The 17188-nt window shown below is 32.4% G+C and overlaps 1 long non-coding RNA gene across 1 annotated transcript in view; it reads left to right on the top strand.

Moving 5' to 3' along the window:
* LOC118439922 (uncharacterized) overlaps window positions 1–17188 on the top strand; it is a 173251-nt gene that overhangs the window by 77068 nt on the left and 78995 nt on the right. Inside the window, exon 2 of the long non-coding RNA XR_014982958.1 lies at window positions 3490–3765. This is a non-coding gene — a long non-coding RNA (uncharacterized LOC118439922). The remainder of the gene's footprint in view (window positions 1–3489; window positions 3766–17188) is intronic.

Raw genomic sequence — 17188 nt, 5'->3', positions numbered from 1 at the left:
TTAACTCGTTTGATATATACGATGAAAATATTGAAATAGAATTTTTCTGAACAAACAAAAATTAATATTTTACATTTATTAATTACAATTCAATAAGAAATAAATAAATTTTATTTAAAGACTTTTATCAAATTTATTCATTAATAATCATAAATCGAAATATGAATTAATCGTTCATTAAATATATTCAGATCCTCGTATGACAATGATAATTGTAAAAATATTTAAAGATCTTTTTTAATAATTCGTATATTTTATATTATTTTCATTTTATTCGAAGTATGATTTGTTAAGAGTTAATCAACTCGAATTTTGTACAATACACCCCGTTTTATCCTTCTACAAGTAGGGATGACATCTTACAAGGATAAAATATATAGTCACCTCGACTTAAACTTATAATATTAATCTTCGCTTCTCGATTTCGACAAGATTAATAGACGTACGAAAGATGAAGAGAAGTAGAGACGACCTCGTTGTAACATACTAGAACGCGATAGATATAAGGAACTTCATGATCTATACATCGTCAACGTGATCGATGCGATCGTTTGAATGATTCTGATATAACTTTATCGATCAGGTTAGTATACCAGTGCTAATGAGAGTCTTAGTAGAATGTCAGGATATCACTTATTCATAATTGACATGTCTACTAAGAGAAATCTACTTGAGATCGTTAAAGAAAAAAAAAAAAAAAAAAAAAAAAACAAGGAAAAAAAAGAAGAAAAGAAAGAAAGAAAAAAAGAAAACGAAAGATGTTTTAAATAAGAGAGATCAAAGTTTTAGCAAATATCTTTTATCTTGATCGTGAAGTCGATCGATCAAGATATCGTTAAATACTTTTTATGAGAAAAAAAAAAAAGAAAAAAAAAGAAGAAAAAAAAGAAGAGAAAGAAAGAACAATAAACATGCGTTCAAAGTGTGAAATTAAAAATAATCTATACGACGTGATGATCTACGAGATATGATATAAATTTATTGTCCCATTACTAAGGATCAATTATATTCGCTTGGATCGATCTAACGGTTTAAATTCTTTGGAAAAAGATCGATCAAAGCTACTAACCTCGATCGAAGGAATAACGATTAGCGGAACTTCTACTTTTTATTGGTAAAGGATTCTTAAATGATTACTGTGAAAATTGGTAGCAACGTTCGATCGTGAGTTTCATTTCTATCTCTCTATCTCTCTCTCTATCTCTCTTTCTCTCTCTCTCTCTCTCTCTCTCTCTCTCTCTCTCTCTCTCTCTCTCGATTTATCCTGTTAAACGTGACGTAAGTAAGTAGACGAGGCAGGTCACAGAGAGCAGAGAAAACGGAAGTCGAAGAAATAGTAGAAGCTTCGATAGCTGAGAGTTAATAGTAAGACGACGGTAATTAGTTACCAGTCGTTGTTCTTCTTAGATGATCGCCATTAAAGATCGAGTTCTATAACGATCAACTTTTTCCTTTCTTTATTTTTCATTTTTTCTTTTCTTTCTTTTATTCTTTCTCTTCCTTTTTTTTTTCCTTTTCTTTTTTTTTTTTTTTTTTTTTTTTCGTTAGACTCAAACATCATATTCCAATAGGTAGAAGTAACATTTCGTGACTGGGAATAATGAGTTATTGATATTACCTATCTATATCCTCATCTCTTTTTCATAACATAGCGATTATAATTGGTCGTAATCAATGTTCATTTATATAAGAGTAAAAGAGATCCCCGGTTTTATTACATCGATTATGTCCTTAGACGTAAATTTATTCATAATTTACTATTAATTAATTTTCCATTGTAAATTATAGGTAAGAAGATTTTGAAGAGATACATTCTTTACGTATGACTCTCTCTCTCTCTCTCTCTCTCTCTCTCTCTCTCTCTATCTTTCTCTCTTCTTTGTTTCTCCGTTTCTTTCTCTCTGCATTTCCATAAAATATCGGGATGGTAATAAATATCAATTTTACAAGCCCCTCTCGTACATTTGCAATTGGAATTCTCGTTCATTCATTCATTCGTTCGTTCGTTCGTTCGTTCCTTCGTTGTATCGACGATGGGACGGTAGGAAAAGGATAGAGATAGAGTATAGGGATGAACAAAGACGTAAGAGAAAGAAGACTCGAAAGGGTAGCGAGGAGGGGGAGGGAGAAAGGAAGCACGTTAATTATTTCAAGCTCGATTGCAATTACTCATATCGAATTGGTCGTTAAAACATACGATTCGAGACCTCAAACAATCTTCATGAAGCTCGTTAGCGAAAGGATAAATATTTCCAATTGGTGTCGTTTCTTTCTATTTAATTTTCTTTCTCTTTCTTCCCTTCTTTCTTTCTTTCTTTCTTTCTTTCTTCCTTCCTTCCTTTCTCTTTCTAATATTATATTATCTCTTTGATCGATCTCTATCCTTTTGATTTTTCTCAATGTATAGACATATATTTCAACAAGTTTGTTTCGATATAATTATATTAAATTTATTTTTATTAAAACACACACATATATATATATATAATTAATAGATATTAATTAGAACAAAATGTAATAGTCAAATTAAATGATAATCGAAGAAATCAAGAATCTCGATTGTCGAGTTCATCGTTGAAAATGATTTTATCAGTACGAAATGACGTCATATTGATCCCTTCCTTCTTTTTTCTTTTTTCGAGGTCAATGTAGATCCCTTTATACACAAGTCGTACTGTTATATTATAGATGCCAATCTGAAAAGGCGAGGCAAGGAGAAACGAGAGATAGAAAAGAAGTCGATCGAAGTCGCGACAGAGATCGACTCTATCGTAAAATCGATGATCATTATTCAAGGTTCAATTAAAGGCACGGCGTGCTTCTAATTCGGGCACCGTTCGTGAGATTATCCCGATATCTTTTCGTATCGATTGCTCCTAGGTGGGCCTTGCGCGTTATGCTACGCGATACACAGGGGCGGATTCAATAATAGAATTAAATTAAGATTTATCATTGTAAAGGGATAAATAAAATAGAGGAAAAAAAAAAAAAAAAAAGAAAAATATTCTTTCGTACATTGTTATAATATGATTCGGTTCATAAAAATTTCATTCGAATGATTCGTTTAACAAAGTACATACATATATTGCATTATTATATATTGAAATATAAATATAAATATATATATATATATATATAATACAAAATGTATTTAATGTTTATAATAATATAAATCATCATTTAAAATATATCATTCAAATATCTTTCAAATTATTCGATGATGAAAAGAAATGTTTCCGAAATAAAATTAATCAATCTGTATGTATAATACATTTCGTTTTTCATCATCAATTATTTTCATTATCAATTGTATATTATTATGAATGGGTATCGAATAAATTTTATGAAAGAAAGAAAGAAAGAAAAAAAAAAAGAACAGAAAAGATAGAACATAAAAAGAAAAATTGTATAAAATTATCAACATACAAAATTGCTTCGTATGATTAATTTATAAAATTTTAATATTATATTCGCAAATATATTGTTTAGAGAGAAGGGTTGAGATGAATCCGCCCCTGACTGGTGGCATCGTCGTGGTCGAAGCGAAGGAGAGCGTGGGCGCGCACCTCGTCGTATCGATCTCAGATTTTTCGACGACCGTTTCAAGAGCAGGATACACTGGGTGGTCCCATGAGATGTACACAGAACAATGAATCATACCTCGAAGAAAAGGATTTCGGTGTGACACAGTACCAACTCTCCACGTATTCCCTCAAGGTGATCTATACGAGCGAACGAGTACCAACCCGGAGAGAACCGATCTCTGTAAGATCCTTTTTTTTCTTCTTTTTTTTGTTTTGTTTTGTTTTCTTCTTTTTTTCTTATCGATCGTAAAACATTTCAAAACGTTAACTGTTTTATGTTTCTGTGTGTGTGTGTGTGTATGTGTGTGTGCGTGTACGTGCGTGCGTTTACGTGTATATCATACTTTTCAACATTAATAATAATATCAATAGTTTTCTATCTTTCAACTTGTATAACATTAAATGAATGATCCTTGTTAAGTATTAATAATTAATAATTCAAACGAATACGTAAGATCAGTTTAAATTAAAAAAAAAAAAAAAAAAAAAAAAAAAAAGAAAAAAGAAAAATAAAATAATGATTTAACATGATCGATTCGTTCGTAAATAAATCTATCGGAAATTAATTAGGATTTATTGCTGAGAAGATATTGGGAAAATACTATTTTTTTCTTTCCTTTCTTTTTTCTTTCTTTTTTTTTTTTCTTTTCCTGTTTGTAAATAAAAAAAAAAAAACTGATTAACTATTAACGAGAAAATGTAAACGAAAATAATGAATATAAGGGATCGTTCGAATTTATCGAATTTAGCCACTCCCCATTTTCTTCCTGAGCGAGCACCTAATTAAATTAGGCTCTTGCTGATAGATTTCAATCAGACTCGAACGGGCCACCGTCGACACTCAACTTGCTCGTCCAGGGAAGTTTCGATCTACACGCCCCTAAAATTTAACAAGCCACCTACCCCATGTTCGCAGCCTCCCGCATGTCATCTCCTCTTCTCCTTCCTCTTCGTGCAATTAATTAACTTGGTCTTTTTTCTCTCTCTCTCTCTCTCTCTCTCTCTCTGCCTCTCCTCTTCTTCTTTCGCATCCCAAGCCTTCCCTTAGATCCTGAGTAATTCAATATTGTGATACGGGTTCTCTAATGTTCTTTTCTTTTCTTTTCTTTTCTTTTCTTTGTTTTCTTTTATTTATTTATTATTTTTCCACGTAAAATCTAAAGAAAATATAAACATTTTCTTAAAATCATTCAGAACGAATATATTCGTTCAATTAAATAAATACGTTTACAGTTAAAAATTATAGTTATTTAGACGATAGATTTAACGTCGAGATGAGATAAAAAAAAAAGAAAAAAGAAGAGAGAAAAAAAAAATAAAACGATCGACCATGTCCGTTCACGATATGGTGACTTAAAATATTTTTTGTTTCTTTATACGAAGGAACATTTCGATTTACTTATACAAGAAAGTCACAAGAAGAGAGATACAAGTGGTGTATACACGTGCCCATGATCCTCTCTCCATGTAATCCCAATGCTTCGATAATAATCTTGCGAATTACATAATCGGAATACCATCGACGAATGTGCAAAAAAAAAAAAAAGAAAAAAGCAATAATAAAAAAAACAAAAAAAAAATAATAATAATAAAAAAGAGAGAAAAAGAAAGAAAGAAAGAAATAAGAAAAGCACGAGCCAGGTACGATCAGCAAGGTGTATCGGCAAAACGATTATTATCCGGGAGTTTCCTTCGGGTCTGTCCGGATTCGTGTTCACTTTATTTCCTCGGTCGTTAGCCTTCGCGTGTGCGTTCCCGAAAAATCATGAAAGTTATATACGGTGATGTAACAGAAACGGCCAAACGTTGTTCTTAAATCCTTGAGAATGAAAGCAGCTTTGCTTGTAGAAGCCGAAAAGGAAGAAGAAGCTGAAGAAAGAGAGAGGGAACAGTTCATAGGCAGCTGGCGAAAAGGCATTTATTACCTCTCGCTACATTTTACGGGTCCTTAATCCCTTTCCTCCCGTTATATCCTGGATCGAAGGAGGATTTCGAGTAGACTGCCAAAGGATTTTGACGGTCCTTTGAGAAATTCACACTAATCTTCTTTCTCTCTCTTTTTCTCGTTTTCTTTCTTTCACTCTTTCTCCGTAAGCCTCTTCATTTTCTGTCTCTCTTTCTCTTTCTCCTTCTTTCGTATTATTCTCTTTCTCCTTTCTTTATAAATCGTTTTTGTTCTACATTTCTATAATTTTCACAAAGTATAATATTTTTCTCAGACTTATATTACACCTCGAATGGTCAGAACTACGTTCTCGTCGTCGTCGTCGTCGTCGTCGTCGTCGTTGTCGTTGTCGTCGTCATCGACGTCGTTGTTGACGTCGTCGTCATTCGTTCTTTTAGAAAAAGATTTTCTTGAGAAACGTATAACATAATAGGTGTTCCTATTCGGTTAAGAGTTCGATGGAAAAACGACTTTTTCGTGCGACTAGACGGATAATCGGTTAGAAGGAAGTACGTGATAAACGTGAACGATCTCGAAGAGTTATGATCTTAGGAAGTGACAAGAAACCGGTGCGATACCTCATAAGGAGTTCTCGTATATGAACAACTCCTATAACTTGCTTTAATAGAACGGGAAATTGTATGAATTCCAATCCTATATATATATATATATACATATATATAATTTAAGTTTATTTATTAAGAAATTTCAAAGAATTTTACAATTGAATTTTTACGACAATAAGTATCTATGTTAAGATAATTGTTAAGAAAGAAATTTCATAATTTATTAATAGAAATTTATTCTAAGATAATGACACAGAAAAACGGATTTGTTAAATTATTGTTCGATCACGAGAAAGTACATACATACGTGCATACATACCTACCTACCTACCTACTGTGGTTTAAGAAAAAAAAAAAAAAAAAAAAAAAAAAAAAAGAGAAAAATGATCGCACTTGGAGCGAGCAAAGTCGAGATAAGAAAGCATTGAGTTCGAGAATCGTCGAGTCTCGGAGATTATTAAGAGTGAAATAAAATCGCGAGACAATCGCTCGAGCATACCATTTTATCGGCGTCACAAGAGAAAGAGAAAAAGAGAGAGAGAGAGAGAGAGAGAGAGAGAAAGAGAACGGAGATTTCTCCTTGTCGGATTATTTGATAACAGAGAAAGAGATAAAAATTCGTATGTGAAAAAAAAAAAAAAGAAGAAAAATCTTGACCGTCCAATTCATTTTGATAAGAGAGAGAGAAGAGTCGATCCCATATCTTGAACATATTCTTTGTATCATTTCTACGTAATATTTTTTTGCTTACATCTTAAACGCGTTATATTTATTCCAATAAATAAATAAATATATTTATATATATAGGATGATTTCCATTTCAAGATTTCGCTTTTTACGATTGGAAAGATCGACAAACTTTTTAGAAGGTGAAACGCAATCGAAACTTTCAATGATGGGTTAACGTTTCTCTCCGAGCGATAAAACCTTACGTCGATAGGCATCGGAACACAATGGGATTTCGATTTTATTATGTCCAGCTGCAGAAAAAGTGAGAGAGAGAGAGAGAGAGAGAGAGAGAGAGAGAGAAAGATAGAAAAATAAAAAAAAAGAAAAGGAGATAACAACCAAAGCCAAAGGCGATCGTAACTCAAGCGGTGTCTTTCAAGTTGTCGTCGTACAGTGAAACTGTGTCAAATCGATGAAATAGCCTCTGGACTTACTCCAAGAGAAAGAGAGAGATAGAGATAGAGATAGAGGTAGATAGAGAGAGAGAGAGAGAGAGAGAGAGAGAGAGAGAGATACCTTTGGAAAAATCACTTTAAAATATTAATCGCATTCTTGATTTATACAATCGCAATTTTATAAATACACACTTGACTTTTCTATAACTTGTTTCTATGGTTTTAATCAAGAAATGAATTAGATCAGAAAATTGGAAATTTTTTTAACGTGAAATAAAACTATATATCCGAGTTTGATAACGTTCGAGGGAGTAACTTTTATTAAATTTCTATTAATATTTATCTTAATTCTTATTCTATGTATTATCATTGAAATGATCTCGAAAGGATTTAATTGATTTATTTTTAATGATCGCGTAAATAACTTTATGATACCAATTTGTATTAGGATATGATAAAGAAATGCGTAATCGTGATAATAATCGTGCTCCGAATGATTTTTAACTTCGAAATAGTCTCGAAGCGAGCCGAGATCTCGATTAATATCCATCGAGAAAAGGGTTCAGCTCTCAACACATACACCTTCGTAATGATCGTAATACCGTTCTCCACGTAGCAAGTTTGCCTCGCTTCGAATACAATAATAAATAATTAAAGTCACCGAACCGGATGAGATTCGTTCCTCGAGACTTACAACCGAAATTACTCGCGAGCGAGTAAGCAAGCAAGTAAGAGAGCGAGAGATGTGTCCCGAGGAGATTTCGTGTCGTCGGACTTAATTACTTCGGCGCAAGCATTAATGGTATACGCCGCGTAGTTTTACGTCCCGTGGTGTACACTATACTGTCCGCACATTTGCCATTTTATTACTTTCTTCGGCAGGTGGACGTATACTCCTCTCTAACCCTCCTCAGGCATCTAGTACTTTTATTAGTTCTTTTCTTTTCTTTTCGTCTGATTTCTTTTCTTTTTCTTTTTTTTTTTTCTTTTTTTTTGTATTTCAAAAATTCTTTCAGTCAGCCAACTCCACCCTTTTATAGGTAATTTATCATATCTTTAACTTCGTTCTTGATTTTATGTTTTAAGTTTGACGAATTCGATCTTATAATAATAATAATAATAATAATAATAATAATAATAATAATAATAATAATATAACTTTGTATAATATTCCACAGTATAATTTATAAGAAATGTATATAACAAAGATGTATTAACTATACGATTCTCAAAAATAATTACTTTATTTAAAATATAATCTTAGCTGTAATAATTCATATTACGTACCTTTGTTAATTACAATTTTCTCCTTTTTGTTTTTTATGTACTTACAAGTAAATTTTTTTATATACATTTTTTCTTTTCTCTCGTCATACACAATGCATAAGATTAATTGTTATTCGAGTCTAGTACGAAAATTTAAATCAATTAAGTCAAGTGATTTGTATCTTTTTCTTTCTCTTTTTCTTTACTTATTTTTCTTTTTTCTTTTTCCTCGCATTTTGAAAAGAGCTATCGAAAAAAAATTCAAGTATGATAATTCTTTTAAAAGGGATAAGATAATAATGATAATAGGAGTTCATTATACTTACTCGCAAGATTGAATCAAATGCAACGTCATCGAGACGAAAGATTTTCTCTCTCTCTCTCTCTCTCTCTCTCGTTATGCACTATTCTTTAGGACGAACTCGTAACATCCAATTTGTCTTGTCCGCCTCGATGTCATCTGTCGTTTCTCTGCCCTTGCTCGTTCTCTCATTATTGCCAATTATTTGTCCGACCGGAGACGAAATTGCACCCTGGTCAGCATCTGCGGGCTTTCAAGTTGCTCCGATGGAAGCTTAATTGCCAAGCCCGACCGTTACGTGAGCGAGCACTCGTTTTCTACGTACTTTTAAGAGAAGAAATCCGTGCAACCCTTAAAAAGAAAAAAAAAAAAAAGAGTTAAAGAGACAGATAATTGGATAAATACAAAGGAAGATTTTTCAATCGAATTTCTCGAGTTTACGGAACTTGACAATTGATCCAAAGACATTCTCACTCGTATGAAAAAAATTTGATCAAATTTTATTTGACATTCATCAAATAACGTAATAAACATTATTATATGAACATTTCAATTACAAGTTGTAATATTCATTAAATATATATATATATATATTGGGTAAACATTAATGATAGATTTCTCCCAAAGTAAATATTACCAAGAATAGATTTGAAGGTCAGATTAGATAATGCATTTTATCATCGTCAAGGTTTACGACGGTTCTCTTAAATAGAAAATATCATTTTTGTTTATATAATAGTCGGACCAAAAACAAACGTCACTCAAATTTTTAAACCTTTTCAATTATCAAAAGTGTTTTGGGAGATTCTCGAGGTTTTCATCGAGTAAAAAATTCCTTTTAAATCTGAGATAAGGTAAAAGGAACCCTAAGAGACATCATCGTATTTATTAATAGGAAATTCTTAGTTCTCTTCGTGAAAGGATTTCTTTTTTCCTTTTCTTTTTCCTTTTCTTTTCTTTTCTCTTTTTCATATCTATTCCTATCTACGTGATATAGAAGAAAGAAAAAGAAGAAAATATGTCTGTGGTATTTGATGCACGGCAAGGTAGAAGACCATATGTAAGATTCAAACGCCCACGATGATTCGACGCTCGATAAGATCGGCCTAAGGCCGAAAACGTGGGCTCTTAACTGGACGATGTAATCTTCCATTCGTAATACCGTGAAATCAATAAATTATCGTGCAACATCTATCCAAGATGATTAATAGTCAGGATCTTCGTTTCTTTTTCGTCGGACGTAGATACTACATACATAGTAAAAGGAAGAAGGACCAAGCCACGGTTAAATAGGGTTGCCTCGAAGAATTGTGAACATTAAAATACAGCTACCTCGAAGGATAATTAAAAGAAATCGTCTTTTATTTAAAGCACACGCGTAAAGATACGATTTATTCTCATTTGATATTACATGTACATATTTACATATTAAACATATCTTTAAGGATACTTTGAATTCCAATTGAAAAACAAAAAAAAAAAAAAGAAAAAAAAGAGAGAAAAGAAAAAAGAAAAAAAAGAAGAAGAAAAAAGAAAAGAAAAGATGAACAAGAGGAGAGACGTGTATGAACGAGATCATACAAGTTAAAAAACAAACGAAAAGAGAGATAGGAAAGGGTGGGTGGATAGTTGAAGAATAGAGTGGGTAAGTTGGAGGAGGTTGAGGTGGAATGAGGTGGGGAGGGGAGGGTGGGTAGAGGACAACCGAGTCTTTTCTTCTTCGAGTTTTTCGAGTTCCTCCCGGCGCCTACGAACGTTTCCGCCCACGTGACTTGGTGCATACGTACCAGGGAAGAAAGTCGACGAGGAAGATTCCTTTGGTGGATTCATTAATACGTCCGGTTATTAATAGAGGACACGCTTTGGTATAAAAGGATCGTAAATACGTTAGAAAGAGAGTGTGTAAGAGAGAATGGAGAAAGGAGATAGAGATAGAGAGAGAGAGAGAGAGAGAGAGAGAGAGAGAGAATGAGAGAGAAAGAGGAAAAGAGAGAGTATGAGATATACGTGTGGGTGTTCAGTGGCCGCCCATGTCGATTGGCGTGCGGTCCGCCCGAAGTAACAATTTAATTACAGCACGAGCTTCGATATGTATAGCAGCCACCCACGGTAAATTGATTTTGCCACGGTATTAAGGATATCTCTCTCTCTCTCTCTCTCTCTCTCTCTTTTTTCTCTTTCATTCTTTAGCTTACGTTCAATTCTCTCCCCTTTTTCTCTCTTTCTCTCTCACTTTTTCTTTCTATCTCTTTCTCTTTCTTCGAACTCGATTTATAGGAGCCATGGCTTATAAGCCCGGCAGCGCTAAACGGTAGTCAAGAAATAGAGTTCGCACAAGGCGTCGTAATTAAGAGAGGGCCTCTCTCTCTCTCTCTCTCTCTCTCTTTCTTTCTTTCTTTCTTTCTTTCTTTCTCTCTCTCTATCTCCCTCTCTCTTTCTTTCTTTCTTTGCAAACCTTTCGATTCGTTCCACTTTTTGCACGCGGCAGAACTGATCTCTCTCAGCTCTCAATGCTTTTGAATGAAATATCTAAGATGAAACATTCGATTTTATCTCATGAACTTTATCAATTTGACGCAATTATTTTTCATCTTTTATTTTATTTTTGTCTACTTTCTTTTTCCCTTTTTTCCTTTTTCTTTTCCTCGTAATAAATGGGAAGGATGGGTGGATAAGTAATCGTTTATTTATTTCATCGAAATTAATTAATAAACTAGAGTTATCGAACGGTTTAATCGAAACAATCTAATCAATGATTTATTTTAATCATTGTCAAACAAATCATTCTTTCATCTATCAATGTTTAACATATAAACGATATAATCGATTGTTTATTTTAATTATTACGAAGTAATTGTTCTTTTTGTTCTAGGAATAAATTTAATTCAATAATGTAATCAATGGTGTAATTATTCAAATTACATTTCAATGAATTATACACCTGTGCTCAATGTTGTTACGCTCGATAAAAAATGTTTAATGGATCCTTGAGATTTCTTCGATGTTACTTTTTTCGTTAGGGTAGATCTCGCGAGGCATGTTGGTCTCTTTGAAAAGCGTTTCGTTAGAGCGAGGGTATTATTTCAGCGGCTCGCCACCCATAACGCGGAACAATCGCCCTGTAGCAATAAGAGAGAGAAGGAGAGAGAGAAAGTATCTTGAATCACCATCTCTCTCTCTCTCTCTCTCTCTCTCTCTCTCTCTTTTCAGCCGCCACGGAAGAATCAGTTTCGCGTGCCAGAGAACAATGAACACGCTCACGATACGTCTTCGTTTTACGGAAGAAACGTTTAAGTAACTTCGAAGAAAAAGATGTTTATTTCCTCTCTTCAAACTTTTTTACTTTAATTCTATGAATGATCTAACCATCGTTTGAATGAATATATATATATATATGTATATAATTTTAGAATACCTATAATATCCTAATTCCATAATGTACGTTTTATAAAAGCTTTTGATATTTAATGTAAATAGTAATTAAATTTTATTCTTTGTCCATTTACTATTTTCTTTTTATAATAATTAATCTAAAGAAATCGATATAATGAATGTAATTAAAAAAATGAATCTCGTGTATTCAATTCAATCAATTTTTACGATTTAAGACATACGATAAATATTTATTGTTTCGTACAACTCCAAATCTTTTCTATTTGATATAAAAGGCATGTGATAAAAATATTATTATAAAAATAATTATTGTTAAAATAATAATAATAATAATAATAATTATTATTATTATTATTATTATATAAAAATGGATATACGTCTTATTTATTTAATTTTTTTCTTTTTTGAAAATCGAAACCACAGTATCATTATAAATATGCCTTAACAATAATAAGGCAATTTTCGTGAAAGTATTTAACTGACATTGACAATAATGAGTACTCAAGTTAAGATAACTCTAAACTCTTTTTCTCACGTTTATGAGTCCATCAAGAAAGATTAGTAGTTATACCTGACGTCGATGTAAGACGGTGTTGGCCGGTTCGTTTAAGTTTAGTGATCGTGAATAGCCAGGATATTCTTATTCTGCCATTTGGATGAATAGCCGAAAAGGAAGGTCTTAAACCCTAATCGAGTGGTATTAGGTAAAACCCGTCTACATGTTTCCTGAACGACAACCGTATCAAGGAAAAGGTATAGAAAGGGTATAGGAAGTTGAAGGACGAAAAGAGAGCAGGTAGATTGTAAGTACTTACACTTTTGGTGTAAGATCTATATCTAACACCGTTCTATTTCTCGAACGAATTAGTATTGGTTGGTCCTTGCTCATTCGAGTAAATATTTATCCTCGTTACGTTCGGTTCAACGAGAAACGTGTGCCAGTCCCTCTAAAATCCTCTCTTTCGAAATGGAAGAAAGAAAAAAAAAAGAGAGAGAGAGAGAGAATAAAACGAGAAGGATGAATTTGTAAAGAGGGTTATCGAGTTTTCTCGAGCGAGGGACGAGCTTAGAAAAGTGAAAGCATGATTTCGATTCTCCTTTTCTTAAAAGAGATCTCGAAAGAGAGAGAGAGAGAGAGAGACTCATCTTCGAAATTTAATAGCTTCGTTTCGAGTTATATTACGTCGGATCAATTACGATCCCGGATAGTTGACCTATTTTATTGACGCAATTATATATATATGTATATATATATATGCTTTTTTTTCTTCTTTCATTTAAGCAGATATCTTAAAGAATTTTTTGACAAGTGTATGTATGTGTCTTAATAAATAGAATTGACTTAATAAAAAGATTTGAAGGAGTTTACATTTTTTTTTAAAAATAATAAAACGAGAATAACTTCGGTTATTTATTTATTTATTTTTTTCTTTTATTTTTATTATCAGAAGAAAAAATATATAAATACGATGCACTAATTTGTCTATGAGTCATCTCTATCGCTCACGAGATAAGAATTAGAGAAAAAAGCTTTGAGGGAAAGGTTACAAGCGTGAAATGAAATTTTGAAGATCTTAATGAGCGTTTTGGTTGTTCTTCAAAAAAAAAAAAGAAAAAAAAAAAGAAAAAAAAAAAAGACAAAAAAGGAAAAAAGAAACATTTGAAACAACAATCATATAATTATAGACTTATTAAAAGATTATTCATGGGGAAACTGAAAAGATGAGCTTGTCATGCGTTTTCCTATGACAACGGGAATGTCTCGATGTTTATCCTGGTTACCATCATTTTCTTTTAGGTTTGTCTAGACTGCCAAGTGAGTGGTACGTAATTACTTTGTTTTAGGGTTTGTCAAGAGAGAAAAAAAAAGAAAAGGCAACGATCTGTCGTCGGGTCCTTCGAAAGACCCATTCTTCGTCCTAGTTATGTTGAAATCATTGATGGAACGAAAGATAAAATGTGTCCAGAAAAATAATCATTAATCTTGAAAAACTTTCATTGTAAAAAAAATCAAGCACACGTTTGCATTATCTTCAAAGGTACTTTCATCTAACAGTACAGTTATGTTTTATTTGTACAAATTAATAAAAAAATTAAAAAAAAAAAAAAACAACGACAAATGCACAATTCAATTTATTATTATATTTATTATATTATTTATAGGATCGTGCAAAAGTTCTTGGATGGAACAACATTTTTTTTTTTTGTTTTATTCGCAAACAGAAAAGAATCTATTATTACATATACGAATCATTCAATTATTACGCTATTCATTTAGGAATATTTACGCTATTCATTGTCTCTGATTTAACACGAAATTCTCAGCTGATTCAGTTGGATGAACACGCATATTCCATTCTTGAACAATGTAATTTCTAGCTAATAGGCCACACGGCCGGGTCAAATGAATTTGCCATTTGCAGTGAGCGTGCGAGCTCTTACATAGATGCTACGGACAAAGAGAGTGAAGAAGAACAGGGAACTGTTCATTCTACGTCTTCGGGGGTGGTCTAATTCTCTCTCTCTCTCTCTCTCGCTTTATTTTTTTATCTATCTCTATCTATCTATCTATCTATCTATCTATCTATCTATCTATCTATCTATCTCTATCTGTCTATCTAACTATCTCATGATTCTGTTTCCTTTCAATTGAGTCTCAGAACTTTTTCTTAAGTAATTCATACTTGCGACAATGAATCATGATCCATAGAGTATCTTTCATTGTAAAAATTTCCCAAGTCATTGAAGAAGATAAATTGAAGATAAATTTTTCCAAAGACATTCGAAGTCCTTGAATATTTTTAATACCATTGTACCTGATCAAACTTTCAATTATTATTTTATTTATCAAACTTCATTTTTATGATTGATTTCATAGCATTAATGATGTATCTTGTTAATAGTGAAATATGTGATGAAAAAAAAAGAAAAAAAGAGAAAAAAAAGAAAAAGAAAAAGAACAAAAAAAAATCATGTATAAAAATGATAACGGACAATCTCGTGCTTGAATGAAATAAAAATGATAATATGAATTTGCTCGAAGTGGAGCACGATTTTCGTGCGTAACAACATGCAAATTCGAGACGGTAGTTCAAGCTGTCTCGTATTCGCGTGTTAAGGATTTACTCGACTGTAATTTGTGGCTAGTGGAAATCTTATGGGGAATCGAAACGTCGTCGAAACGAAAACTCTTTTTCTCTTTCTCCTTCGAACGTTCGTTTCGATAGCTCGAAGCGATTCGCTTGTTACAGACCATGAAATGAGAGGAAGCAAGGAGAGGAAAGGAAAGGGAAAGAAGAGAAAAGGAGCGGAGAAGAGTGGAGTGGAGTGGAGTGGAGTGGAGTGGAGGAGGTGGAGATGAGGAGGAGTATAAGGGGTTTTGGGTAGACATGGTACTTTGGTCTTTTATCGTTCACCAAAGAACTAACCGGTTAACGAAAGCCGAAGTCGTGAAATTGTGCGAAGGTAAGAATCGTGACTCGTTAGCCCTTCTAAGGGCAACGATGCCACGTGGCTACTTGAGATTCTTTAAAAGCGTATCTGATTATCGTTTTAAACGGGGTAGGAGAATGGTGAAAAGGGGGAGTAGAGAGGAAGAGAGGTCGGTTTTACCGTGGCCACAAAGCCGTACCCGTGTCGCGTTAAAAGGACTTCAAGTAACGAGGACTGTCGCTTCCTGATTTGTTTCGATCATTATATCCAGATCGACATGGCGTCCAACGAGAAAGCAAAAGACTCCCTTCTATAAAAGTTAACAAAAAATATTATCGAGTTAAAGTCGTATTTTCGATGTTGGTATCATTTTAATTGAATCGAATTTTCTCAATTGTTTCTTTTAACTTATCGAATTCCTTCAAAATATATCGTTATTGAGGATTACTTAAAAGATGTTCATTTTCTTTGTTCGAGAGAAAGCAATAAAAAAAATATATATATATATATATATATTAACGATGCGATAATAATAAAAATATTTACATTGCATTATTTAATGTTATTACATCATATTATTTCATTTGATATCTTCATTCTAAATATATTTTATCTTAATGAGATTCAATGGGTACAATTATTTTCCCTTTCTCCTCCTCGTTGTTACCTCTCGTTCAAAGAAATTTGACAAAAATTAGAATAATTTCAGTCGACATAAAATATATAGTTGTGTAAAATTATAGTTTACTAAAAAATTAATACCCAATGGTTCCAATTACGAAGTATTTTTGTCGATGGTAAATAGGCAGGTGCGGACAGATGTTTAATAAAGATGTTTTTGAAAATGAGATTCTCTAAGAAAATTGCGCGAGAAATATGAGATGATCGTGACGATGTACGATTATATACCCCATATTCATAATCTCGTATTATAAATAGAAGAGAAACGTTAAATCGTAAATGGCCATGAAAATATATTTTCGTTTAATTGGCACAAAGATCGTGTCAGTTGTCTTAAAAATAAAAAGAAAAAGAATTCAGCTTTTTCGCTCGAGCATTAAAATGTCGATCTTTACGATCGAGTTCTTTCTACGTTGCTCGAGCACGAGCTAATACTCTTCGAGTAGGCATCATTAACATATACCGCCAGTAAATCTCCGTTTACCCGCTGTTAAACCTTTAAGAGATTCGATTATATGAAGCAACGAATCGATTTTCACTTGACGCCTAACTTTTCCATTTTAAAATCTGTCTCATCAACATTGTCCATATCCTTGACGTATAAATTCACGAGTAAATATTTTTTAATTAAATATTTTCTTACGTACTATATCACTTTCAATATTTATAATAATATTAAAAATATTATTTCATATGGGAAGATCGATATCAAAGTTCGAATAATAATAGATATTTTTATTATTATTGTTAATATTATCGTACGATAATAATTATAATAAAAGAATGATCGAATATACAAGAATAATAATTCGTTGTTATTATTGACAATAAATATCTTTTGTAAATATTACATGAAATTGTTCAATCTCTTTTCCTACGATGATCATAAGGAAAAA

The sequence above is a fragment of the Vespa mandarinia genome, chromosome 14, assembly GCF_050613455.1.
Source record: "Vespa mandarinia isolate Hongniang chromosome 14, ASM5061345v1, whole genome shotgun sequence".
Lineage (NCBI taxonomy): Eukaryota > Metazoa > Arthropoda > Insecta > Hymenoptera > Vespidae > Vespa > Vespa mandarinia.
This window is presented reverse-complemented; position numbering and strand designations above follow the sequence as displayed.